The sequence below is a fragment of the Canis aureus genome, chromosome 26 (genome assembly GCF_053574225.1).
Source record: "Canis aureus isolate CA01 chromosome 26, VMU_Caureus_v.1.0, whole genome shotgun sequence".
NCBI lineage: Eukaryota > Metazoa > Chordata > Mammalia > Carnivora > Canidae > Canis > Canis aureus.
In genome coordinates this window covers 4,839,567-4,852,607 of record NC_135636.1, presented here as the reverse complement: position 1 = coordinate 4,852,607, position 13,041 = coordinate 4,839,567, and the positions used below count along the sequence as shown (strand labels likewise).

At 43.6% G+C, this 13,041-nt stretch overlaps 1 long non-coding RNA gene and 1 pseudogene across 1 annotated transcript; one reads left to right on the top strand and one right to left on the bottom strand.

Moving 5' to 3' along the window:
• The first annotated feature begins 628 nt into the window (after positions 1-628).
• On the top strand, positions 629-6,251 carry LOC144297802 (uncharacterized). The gene is made up of 2 exons (XR_013364661.1): positions 629-1,265; positions 5,395-6,251. It is a non-coding gene; the product is annotated as an uncharacterized LOC144297802 (long non-coding RNA).
• Positions 6,252-7,641: 1,390 nt separating this feature from the next.
• Positions 7,642-12,071, bottom strand: LOC144298897 (mitochondrial pyruvate carrier 1 pseudogene; annotated as a pseudogene).
• Between the last annotated feature and the right edge of the window lie 970 nt (positions 12,072-13,041).

Here is a 13,041-nt window from a genome sequence, read left to right as displayed (position 1 = left end):
CAATGGAATATTACTTAGCCATATGAAATAAAAAATACCCACCATTTCCTTCAACTTGGATGGAACTGGAGGGTATTATGCTGCATGAAATAAGACAATTGGAGAAGGACAAACATATGGGCTCATTCATTTGGGGAATATAAAAAATAGTGAAAGTAGTGAAAGGGAATAAAGGGGAATAGAGAAAAATGAGTGGGAATTATCAGAAAGGGAGACATAACATGAGATTTCCTAATTGGGAAACAAACTAGGGGTGGTTGAAGGGGAGGTGGATGGGTGTGGGGGTGACTGGGTGGCGGGCACTGAGGGGAGCACTGGATGGGATGAGCACTGGAGGTTATTCTATATGTTGGCAAATTGAACACCAATATAAAATAATTATATAAAAAAAGAAAGTTATCTAGGTAATTTGGTGTGGACAGGTGACTGGGGACACTACTCTTTGACCATCTTGTCCCCTCCTTCTCTGTTTTCCATTTAAACATGGTTTCTAGGCAGTGATATCAGCTGGGTCACTGAGAAAGCTATCTGACATCGGCCACCTGAGCTGCATGGTGATTGGCCACCTGAACCAGGCCACCCAAGGAGCCTGCCTGATTGGACGGGCATGTTGGTGACATCACAGAAGGGCACTCTGATGCACCTTGGCTGTTATAAAAGCATGGCAACCACGCACTCCCCTATGACAACAGAGATGGCACTTCAGGCACAGATCTCGCTACTCTCCCTAAGGTTCTCTGCCCTGTTTTCTGCCCCTGCCCATGGCAAGCCCCCTGTTTACCCCTCATGCCCCAGGCCTCTCTCCAACTCTTTGGGCTCCACCTGGATGTTTGCACCTCCCTTCATGCCCCTCTGCGGTCCAGAGAGTCCACGAACCCACAGCAGGCGACTCCTGGTCCCATATCCCACTGTGAGGTTGGCCTGGCTGCTCACGGACATATTCCCATGTAGCCTCTGGGAGCGGGACACTGTGAATCGGTACCCTGGATACTCAGACAGAGGGGGAAAATCTCTCCGACACCTCTGGGGTCAACCCAGGGCTCAACACAGGAAAGCTGCGAGTCCATGTCCTGCGGGAGCCCAGGGCACTCCCTGCTTCTCTGGAGTTCTCCAACGCAGCTCAGCACAGGAGACATGAGTGCCCTACACCTCTGGTCCACCCCCATGTGTACAATGACTGCAGTGTCTTCCTCCAGTCCACCCCCATGTGTACAATGTCTGCAGTGCCTCCAGGCACCCGGCAGAGAGGGGATTTCATGAAACAAGTAAGTCCTGGGAGAAGGAGCCACCACATCACTGGACATGTTGGGGGCATTGGAACACGGGCCCTCAGACCAGGAGCTGCCTGCCCCAGCTCAGTAGGGACAAAATCATCCTACATCTGAAACTATTGGTGTATGATATGCTGGCAGATTGAATTCAAATTTTTAAAAAGTAAAACAAAAATAATATAAAATAAAATATTTGCGTAAATAGAAAGGGAATAAGGTAATCAAAAGACAGAGACAAGGCTGTCTGCAAGATGGCAGAAGAGTAGAATCCCAAAATTACCTGTCCCCACCAAATTCTGGGCATTGATTTTGTATCCTGTCACACTGCTGTATGAGTTCTACCAATCTTGGGGTGGAGTCTTTTGGGTTTTCCATCTAGAGTATCATGTCATTGGTGAAGAGGGAGAGTGTGACTTCTTCTTTGCCAATCTGAATGCCTTTTATTTCTTTTTGTTGTCTGATTGCTGAGGCAAGGACTTCTAGTACTCTGTTGAATAGCTGTGGTGAGAGTGGACATCCCTGTCTTGTTCCTGATCTTAGGGGAAAGGCTCCCAGTGCTTCCCCATTGAGAATGATATTTGCTGTGGGCTTTTCAAAGATGACTTTTAAGATGCTGAGGAATGTTCCCTCTATCCCTACACTCTGAAGAGTTTCGATCAGGAATGGATGCTGTATTTTGTCAAATGCTCTCTCTGCATCTAATGAGAGGATCATATGGTTCTTGGTTTTTCCCTTGCTGATATGATGAATCACATTGATTGTTTTACAAGTGTTGAACCAGCCTTGTGTCCCGGGGAAAAATCCTACTTCGTCATGGTGAATAGTCTTCTTAATGTATTTTAGTATCCTATTGGCTAATATCTTGTGGAGAATTTTTGCATCCTCGTTCATTAGGGATATTGGTCTGTCATTCTTTTTGGTGGGGTCTTTGTCTGGTTTTGGAATTAAGGTGATGCTGGACTCATAGAACGAAGTTGGAAGTACTCCATCTCTTTCTATCTTTCCAAACAGCTTTAGTAGAATAGGTATGTTTTCTTCTTTAAACGTTTGATAGAATTCCCCTGGGAAGCCATCTGGCCCTGGACTTTTGTGTCTTGGGGGTTTTTTTATGACTCCTTCAATTTCTTTTCTGGTTATTGGCCTCTTCAGGTTTTTTATTTCTTCCTGTTCCAGTTTTGATAGTTTGTGGCTTTCCAGAAATGTGTCCATTTCTAATAGATTGTCTAATTTATTGGTGTATAATTGTTCATAATATGTTTTTAAATTGTTTGTATTTCCTTGATGTTGATAGTGATCTCCCCTTTCTCATTCATTATTTCAATTTGCCAACATATAGAATAGCACCCAGTGCCTATTCCATCAGTGCCCACCTCAGTGCCCGTCACCCAGTCACCCCCACCCCCTGCACATGTCCCCTTCCACCACCCCTAGTTCGTTTCCTGGAGTTAGGAGTCTTTCTTATTCTCCCTTTCTGATATTTCCCACTTATTTTTCTCATTTCCCCTTTATTCCCTTCCACTATTTTTTATATTCCCCAAATGAATGAGACCATATAATGTTTGTCCTTCTCTGATTGACTTATTTCACTCAGCAAAATACCCTCTGGTTCCATCCACATTGAAGCACATGGTGGGTATTTGTTGTTTCTAATGGCTGAGTACTATCCATTGCATACATAAACCACATCTTCCTGTTGCAGTTTTGGTAGTGTGTGGTTTTCCAGACTTTTTTTTTTTTTTTTTTTTGCTCATAAGTTTTTAACATCATTTGTGGTGTTGGTGGTGATCTCTCCTTTCTCATTCATGATTTTAGTGAGTCCTCTCTCTCTTCTTTTTAATAAGGTTAGCTAATGGTTTATCTATATCATTAATTCTTTCAAAGAACCAACTCCTGACTTTGTTGATCCATTCCACAGTTATTCTGGACTCTACTTTATTGAGTTCTGCTCGAATCTATATTATACTCTTCTTCTGCTGGGTATAGGATCTATTTGCTGTTTTTTCTCCAGCTCCTTTAGGTGCAAGGTTCGCTTTTGTATTTCAGTTCTTTCCAGTTTTTGGATGGATACTTGTATTGTGATGTATTTCTCCCTCAGGACTGCTTGTTGTGTATCCCAAAGATTTTGAACGGTTGTATATTCATTCTCATTATTTTCCATGAAACTTTATAATTCCTCTCTAATTTCTTGCTTGACCTTTTCATCTTTTAGCAGGATGTTTCTTAACCTTCATGTGATTAAAATCCTTCTAAACTACTTCTTGTGATTTAGTTCTAATTTCAAAGCATTATGGTCTGAAAATATGCAGGGGACGATCCCAAACTTTGGGTGTCGGTTAAGACCTGATTAGTGTCCCAGTATGTTGTCTAATCTGGAGAAAGTTCCATGTCCACTTGAGAAGAATGTGTATACAATTGTGTTTGCATAGAAAGTTCTGTCAATATCTGCGAAATCCATCTGGTCCAGTGTATCATTTAAAGCTCTTGTTTCTTTGGAGATGTTGTGCTTAGAAATCCTGTCGATTGTAGAAAGTGCTACTTTCAAGTCACCACGTATATGTGTATTATTATCTAAGCATGTCTTAACTTTGGTTATTAATTGCTATACTTGGCAGCTCCCGCATTCGGGGCATGCATATTGATGATTGTTAGGTCATCTTGTTGGATAGATCCTTTAAGTATGATATAGTGTCCCTCTTCATCTCTTATTACAGGGTTTGGGATAAACTTTAGTTTATCTGATCTAAGAATGGCTACGCCTGTTTCTTTTGAGGACCATTGGAATGGTACGCAGTTCTCCAACCTTTTATTTTCAGGCTGTAGGTGTCCTTATGTGTAAAATGAGTCTCTTGTATACAGCACATAGGTGGGTTTTCCTCTTTTATCCAGTCTGTAACTGCAGCTGCACCTTTTGCTGAGGTCGTTAGGCCCATTCACATGCAGAGCTACAACGTAAAGATATGTATTTAGTGTCATCAATGATACCTGTTCAGTCCCTGTTGTGGATTGTTCCTCTGGACTTCCTCTATTACATACTCCTCCTTAGTGTTTCTTGCAGAGCTGGCTTCATGATCACATATTCTTTCGGTTTCTGCCTATCTTGGAAGCTCTTTATCTCTCCTTCTGTTCTGAATGAGAGCCTTGCTGGATACAGTATTCTTGGCTGCATGTTCTTCTCATTTAGTACCCTGAATATATCCTGCCAGCCGTTCGTAGCCTGCCAGGTCTCTGTGGAGAGGTCTGCTGTTGTGCTAATACTTCTCCCCATAAAAGTTACAAGTTTCTTGTCTCTTGCTGCTTTAAAGATCTTCTCTTTATCTTTGGAATTTGCAAGTTTCACTATTAAACGTCGAGGTGTTGAGTCGTTTTTATTGATTTTAAGGGGGGTTTCTCTATTTCTGGATCTGAATGCCTGTTTCCCTCCCCAAATTAGGGATGCTTTCAGCTCTGATTTGTTGAAATACGTATTCTGGACCTCTGTCCCTTTTGGCACCCTCGGGAACCCCAGGTAAACATAGATTTTTTTCCTTCTGAGGCTGTCATTTATTTCCCTTAAGATATCCTCATGATCTTTTAGTTGTTTGTGTCTTTTTTCCTCAGTTTCCCTCCTTGCCTTGTCTTCTATGTTACTCACTCGTTCTTTTACCTCATTAACCCTCATCGTTAGGACCTCTAGTATGGATTGCAACTCATTTAAGTGATTTTTAATTTCGGCCTGATTAGATCTAAATTCTGCAGTCACGAAGTCTCTTGAATCCTTTTTGCTTTTTTCTAGAGCCACCAGTAGCTTTATACTTGTGCTTCTGAATTGGCTTTCTGACATTGAATTGTAACCCAAATTTTGTAACTCTGTGGGAGAGGGACTGTTTCTGATTCTTTCCTTTGATGTAAGGTTTTTCTTCTAGTCATTTTGCTCAGTGCAGAGTGGCCAAAAATGTTATACTTGATAGAAGCGTGAACTCTTCTCTCACTGTAGCATTCCAGCTGCTCTCTCCTTAAATCTCAGGCTGAATTCCTAGGTATTCAGGATGATTTGAAATTTATTGGGTAATTGGGAATGGACAGGTAATTTGGGGACCCTACTCTTCCACCATCTTGCCTCCACCTCCTCTGTTTTCCGTTTAAGCATGGATTCCAGGCAACGATATCAAGAGGGTCACTAAGAAAGCCGTCTGACATTGGCCACCTGAACTGCATGGTGATTGGCCACCTGAACCAGGCCACAATGTGAGCCTGAGTGAAGTCACAATCGCACTTTTCTCAGATGACATGATACTTTATGTGGAAATCCCAAGAGTTTGCAACTTTGCTAGGACTCATACTGTAATTCAGCAATGTGGCAGGATGAAAAATCAATGCAGAGAAATCAGTTATAACTGATTGTCTACAAATATTGAAAAAAGGGAAATTTAGGGTTGATCCTACTTAAAATTGCACCATAAAACATAAAATACCTAGGAATAAACATAATGAAAGAGGTAAAGGATCTGTAACTAAAAACTACAGAATACCTATGAAAGAAATTGTGGAAGAGCAAAGACATATATTAACACTGCATGTTCAAAGATTTGAAGAATCAATATTGTGAAAATGTCCATGATACCCAAGCAATGTACCCTTTCAAAGTAGTCCCTATCAAAATACCCTTGACATTTTTCACAGAACATAAATAAATAACTCTAGGATTTGCATGGAACTGGAAAAGACCCCAATTAGCCATAGGAATGTTGAAAAAGAAATCAAAAGCAGGTTATATCACAATGTCTGGATTTCAGGCTGTATTTTGTCTAAGGTTTTTTCTGTATGTCATAGACAAAGCTGTCATCATCAAAATGTTATCATACTGGCACAAAAACAGACACATTGATCAAGGAATGGACTAGAGAACTCAGAAATGGACCCTCAACTCTATGGTCAACTAATCTTCGACAAAGCAGAAAAGAATATCCGCTGGAAAAAGTACAGTCTCTTCAACAAATTGGACAGCCACATGCAGAAGAACTCAACTGAACCATTCTCTTACACCACACACAAAGATAAACTCAAAATGGATGAAAGACCTAAAGGTTAAATAGCAATCCATCACAATCCTAGAGAAAAACACAGGCAACAACTTCTTTGATCTTGGCCATAGCGACTTATGCAAGACATGTCTATAAAAGCAAGGGAAACAAGAGAAAAACTGAACTACTGGGACTTCATCAAGTTCAAAAGCAAAGGAAAAAGTCCATAAAACTAAGAAGCAACCTACAAAATGGGAGAAGGCATTTGCAAATGACATATGAGACAAAAGGCTAGTATCTAAGATCTATAAAGAACTATGGAAGTCTACACTCAAAACAAGTATCCAGCGAAGGAATGGGTGGAAGACATGAACAGACATTTCTCCAAAAAATCCTACACGCGGAGAACAGACACATGATAAAAAATGCTCCACACCACTCATTATCAGGAAAATACAAAACTAAACAAAACCCACAATGAGATACCATCTCACATCTGTCAGAATGGCTAAAATGAACAAGGCCGCTGGCCCCTGCCAGAGTACTGGAAATCAAAGAGAGGCTCGAGCTTCCTGGCGGCGAAGCGTCCTGGCTCAATGGACTGGATGGGCACAATGACAAGGGCCTGGTCTTCGCCATCAGCATGCCCGACCACAGTATTCATCTGGTGTTGTGGAAGGAGCACGGCTGACGCCACGCGCTGGCCGCCGGTGACTGTGGGTGCTGGGGCTCCAGGGTTTCAGTGCGACCTCTGGCAGCCGACTGCATGAACCAAAGCTCTCACCTAACGGTATCGTAGCGCAGTGCACAATCATTTATCTGTGTTTGCCAGGGGGCCAGAGCTCAGGCGGGGGAGGGCTTGTTTTCTTGACACACAGCACAGCATGCTAACAGAGTACACCATTGACTTCATTTGTACTTAGTTACGTTGGTCAGTATAAGAGGATGCATTGAGGGTTCATCTTTCTTGAATATTGGTTTTCAGTAAAGAAAGTTAAATGGTTAAAAAAAACTGGTGATGACAATGTAAGTATGGCCAGCTGTCGGTGGTCTCATGGTCATTAAAGAGTTAAAGATTCTGAGTATTTAAGTGCTAATAATTACAATTTTTATCCAATTTTTTATTAAGTAAATTCTAGCAAGTAATATACATATTACTGCAGATAAAACCATCATTGGGAATTATTAAATTGATTGCATATTTTGAGCTACTCTTTATGAAGAGAAGTAAAATACTTGGTATGTGTAAGGCAGCAGAGAGTTGGCTTAGGGACTCTCAGCTATTTCTAGAAAAATTGGTTAGTAAAAATAGCATTCAGGTTATTTTCCTTAGAAAGACTATTCTGAGGATGGAATCTGTGACTCAGCAGCAGCGCAGACGCTGTCCCTTCAAACACCTGGTTGCCCATTTTCCACTGTTATGCTGATGCCTTTTTACTCATCTCATGTTTGATAAGGCGTCCTCCCTGAATGAGCTGGGCTACTTCATTTGTGGCATGGCATGCAAACAGAAGCCAGGTTCAAGGCTGGACCTTGTAGGCAAATCTCATGAATGTCAAGGAGTAACAACAGAGGGCAAATGTCATCCGCCCACTGATAATCTCTGGAGACTTTTTCATGTCATTGATGGCAGCAATGGGAAGACCCCAGTTGGCTACAGGGCCCCAGAAATGCGTACTCATGAGGCAGTCCCAAAAGTCCTTGCTCCGGACATAGTCTGCCACCAACAAGAAATGTTGGCGAGGATGTGGAGAAAGGGGAACCCTCTTGCATTGTTGGTGAGAGTGCAAACTGGTGCAGCCACTCTGGAAAAGTGTCCCCAGGACAGGAGAGCCCAGCCTGGAGAAGCAGGAGTTACACCATTCTTCCCGGACAGGAAGGCGCTCTCAGGGAGTTAGAGCAGGATCCCAGGAGGGCAGGGATGACCTCAGACTCCCAGGGACACTAACAGACCACCTGCGCCCCAGGGAGAGCACACCACACCCCACGGCTGAGCTCCCTAAAGGGCTGCAGCGTGCCTGGCTGGACCCGTGAACAACTCAGAGGCAGCTCAGGTGGAGGCACCTGGGGCAGGGGGCTGCTCGTCCAAGGGAGCAGCTCGGAGGCAGCTTGAGCAGCGGGGGGTCTCCACAGCCCCCAGGAGCAGCTCAGATGCGGCTACAGCAGAGGCTCCACGCAGAAGGGGCTGCGCAGCTGGGAGCGCGAATCCAACAGCGCAGGCCGGGAGCACAGGGTGCCTGCGGACACAGTCCAGGATCCGGCGCTCCCCCGGGGACAGGCAGAGGCCAGGAGGGACAGGACAGCAAGGACACTCCTGCCCCAAGTTGAGCAGATCAGCGGCCCCTCCCCCAGAGCATCCAGGCCCCTGCAGACTGAGAGCTCCGTAGTTACTGCAGGAGCTGATTCCAGGGCTCTAGAGCTGGCCGCCGCCACTGTTGTTGTTCCTACTGGGGCCTCACAGGATAAAAAAACCCCAATAAGCCTCATAGTGCCCTCACTGTATAAACAGGTTAAACATCTTTCACTGAGCCCTGAACCAGGCAGGGGGCTGAGCAGCTCCCCAAAGTGCTAACACCTGAAAATCAGAACAGCAAGCCCCTACCCCAGAAGACCAGCTAGACAGACAGGAAAAAAAAAATTATTGATCAACCAGTGCTGGAAAGTTCCAGTGGAAGTCGAGGAATTTACTGTATACAGAATCAGAGTGTACTCCCCTTATTTTTTTTTTGTTTTTTGTTTTTTGATTTCTGTTTGTTCCTCCCCCCCATATTTTTGTTTTTCTCTTTTCTTCTCTTTTTTTACTTTTTTCTCTTTTTTCTCTTCTTTTTTAAGTTTTTTTTCTTTCCTTCCTTCTCTTCTCTCTTTTTCTCCTTTCCCCAATAGAAATTGTTTTTGGCAACTCTGCACTGAGCAAAATGACTAGAAGGAAAACCTTACCTCAAAAGAAAGAACCAGAAACAGTCCTCGCTCCCACAGAGTTACAAAATTTGGATTACAATTCAATGTCAGAAAGCCCATTCAGAAGCACTATTATAAAGCTACTGGTGGCTCTAGAAAAAAGCATAAAGGACTCAAGAGACTTCATGACTGCAAAATTTAGATCTAATCAGGCCGAAATTAAAAATCATTTAAATCACTTAAAAATCCAAACTAGAGGTCCTACAGACCAGGGTTGATGAGGTGGAAGAACGAGTGAGTAACATAGAAGACAGGTTGATGGCAAGGAAGGAAGCAGAGGAAAAGAGAGAAAAACAAAAGACCATGAGGAAAGGTTAAGGGATGTAAATGACAGCTTAAGAAGGAAAAATCTACATTTAAAGGGGGTTCCAGAGGGTGTCGAAAGGAACAGAGGACCAGAAAGTGTATGAGAACAAATCATAGCAGAGAACTTCCCTAACTTGAGGAAGGAATCAGGCATGAAGATCCTGGAGCTGGAGTGATCCTCCCCTAAAAGCAATAAAAACCATTCAACACCCTGATATTTCATCACGAAACTTCCAAATTCCAAAGATAGAGAAGATCCTCAAAGCAACAAGATACAAAGGATCCCTAAACTTTATGAGGAGAAGTAGTAGGTTAACAGCAGACCTCTCCCCAGCGACCTGGGTGGCCAGAAAGGGCTGGCATGATATATTCAGGGTCCTAAATGAATTGCCAACATATAGCATATCTCCCATGGTCATCACGTCAAGTGCCCCCCTCAGCGCATGTCATCCAGTCACCCCAACCATCCAGGAAACTCCCTTACCAGTACCCCTTTTTCATTGCTCAGAGTTAGGAGTCTCTCATATTCTGTCATCATCAACTGATATTTTCACTCATTTTCTCTCCGTTTCCCTTTATTCCCTTTCACTATTTTTTATTATGCCAAATGAATGAGACCATATAATGATTGCCTATCTCTGATTGACTATTTTCCCTCAGCATTATACCCTCCAGTTCCATCCACATTGAAGCAAGTAGTATCTCTTTGTCGTTTCTATTCTCTTCTTTTTTCTTTTTTTTTGTACTTAACAAATATATTCAGAACATTTCATCCTAAAGCAGCAGAAGACAGTCTTTTTGAGTGCATATGAAACATTCTCCAGAATAGATCACATACCAGGTCACAAATCAGACCTGAACAAGTACAAAAAGATGAAGACTATACCATGCATAGTTTCCAACCACAATGCCATGAAACTTAAGGTCAACCACAAGAAAAAAACTGGAAATACCACTAATACATGGGGGTTAAAGAATATCCTACTGCTTATAATGAATGGGTTAATCAGAAATTAAAGTGTAAATTAAAAAATACATGGAAGGAAATGAAAATGAAAACATGAAGGTAATATTAAAAGATGTCTTTACTGATCCTCTGATTTTCACACATGCTCTTCTTAACCTCCATTATGGAGTTCATCCAATTTCTACCGGGTATTTGGGATTAATCACCCAGCCAGCATAGTAACTTCCTTCCTTGCCTATTGATTCAGGGGCCTGAAGAGCTCAAAGTGGCCAGGCACCAGTTTCAATTTCCAGATCAGTGGGATTGTTTTTGTGTCTCTCTTTGAACCTGAGACCTCTAGGCCAGCAGAATAATAAATCGTGGGAAAGAAAGAAACATTTTGCAAGTAGATCATGACGGGTTATAGTGAGTAGTACAACTCCCAGTTCCAGTCCTTGATTCCTGCACCTGTAAATGTGAGCTATGTGAGAAACAGCATCATACATTAGAAGCTGATTTAGAAGATATATAGCCCTCTGGGGAACCTTGTCCTACCCTGCAAGGAATTGCCACCTAGATAGCACTACAGCTGAATCTTTTATTTTTAATTTTTCTTAAATTTATTTTTTATTGGTGTTCAATTTGCCAACATATAGAATAACACCCAGTGCTCATCCCTTCAAGTGCCCTTCTCAGTGCCTGTCACCCAGTGACCCCCAAGCCATGCCCACCTCCCTTTCTACCACCTCTAGTTCATTTCCCAGAGTTTGGAGTCTCTCATTCTGTTTCCCTTTCTGATTTTTCAGACTGATTTTATCTCATTTCCGCTTTATTTCCTTTCACTATGTTTTATAGTCCCCAAATGAAGGAGACCATATAATATTTGTCCTTCTCCGATTGACTTATTTCACTCGGCATAATACCCTCCAGTTACAACCACGTCAAAGCAAACGATGGGTATTTGTCATTTCTAATGGGTGATTGAGTTCAAATTTTTAAAGAGTAAAATGAAAGTAAGATAAAATAAAATATGTGTGTAAATTCAATGGGAAAATAGGAAGTCAAAATAATGAGAGACATGGCTGTCGACAAGATGGGGGAAGTGTAGGATCCCGAAATCACCTGTCCTCATCAACTTACCTAGATAACTTTCAAATCATCCTGAAACCCGATGAATTCGTCCTCTGATTTAAAGAGAGAATACCTGGAAGGCTAAAGTGAGAAGCGTTTGCGCTTCTATCAAGGTAGAAACACGGAAAAATAAATGAGTACACTCCAATGGGAGAGAGCCTCCACAAGGAGCCAGGCTAAGGCCAGGCAGGAGAGACTCCAGGACGGGAAAGCCCAGACCGGGAGAATCAGGAACTTGACCAACATTCCTGGATGGAAAGGCACTCACAGGGAACTCAGGCAGGATCCCAGGATGGGCAGTGGAGCCCCCAGGTTCCCGGGGTCACTAACATAGGAAATGGGGAGAGCCGCCACAGACCATGGACGGAGCTCCAGCAACGGCTGGAGCGCGTACCCAGTGGGCCCCGGAACAGCGGAGGTGGCGGCTCTGGCAGCGGCTCGGCTAGGAGGGGAATGCATGGCCCTGGGAGAGCAATTCCAGAGGCACAGGCCCCGGACCCCAGGGTGCTGGGGGACACAGCAAGGATCCGGCGATCCCCTTGGGACATGTGGGGGCCGGGAGGACACAGGACCGCGAGGACACTCCTGCCGCGGGGCACCCCCGAGCTGTGCAGGTCAGTGCCCCCCATGCCCGCAGCATCCAGGCTCCCACGGACTGGGGTCTGCAGGAGTTACTGCGGGAGCTGACTCTAGGGCTGAAGAGCTGGCCACCGCCAGTGTTATTGTTCCTCCCTTATGTCACATTGTGCCTGGGATGGAGCGGGGCCACCAGGGAGCATGGGTCTCACAGGATAAACAGCTCCCAGGTAGCCATGCCCCTGGCAGGGGCCGGGGCAGCTCCCTCGGGGCACACACCTGACAATCAGAAAAGAAGGCCCCTCCCCCAGAAGATCACCTGGAAGGAAACAGGAAGAGCAAGTTCTTGACAAAGCAGCACTGGAAAGCTCCAGGGGAATTCGAGGGACTTAAACTATATAGAATCAGAGGCTACACCTCCTTGTTATTTTTTTTTTAAATTTTGAAATGTTTCTTTTTTTCCTTCCTTTCCCAGTACAACTTGTTTTTAGCCACCATGCACTGAGCAAAGTCCCTTGAAGGAAAAACTCACTCCAAAGAAAAAATCAGAAATAGTCCTCTCTCCCACAGAATTACAGAAATTGGGTAAAACTTCGATATCAGAACGCCGATGCAGAAGCAGAAAAATAATGCTACTGGTGGCTTTGGAAAAAAGTATGAAGGATTCAAGAGACTTCATGCCTGCAGAATATAGATCATTGATATTGGGTGGGAAAAATCTATTTCCTGTATCTGAATGCCTGTTTCCCTCCCCAATTTAGGAAAGTTTTCAGCTATGATTTCTTCAAATACATATTCTAGCCCTCTGTCCCTTTTGGTACCCTCGGTAACACCAGGTAAATGTAGATTTTTG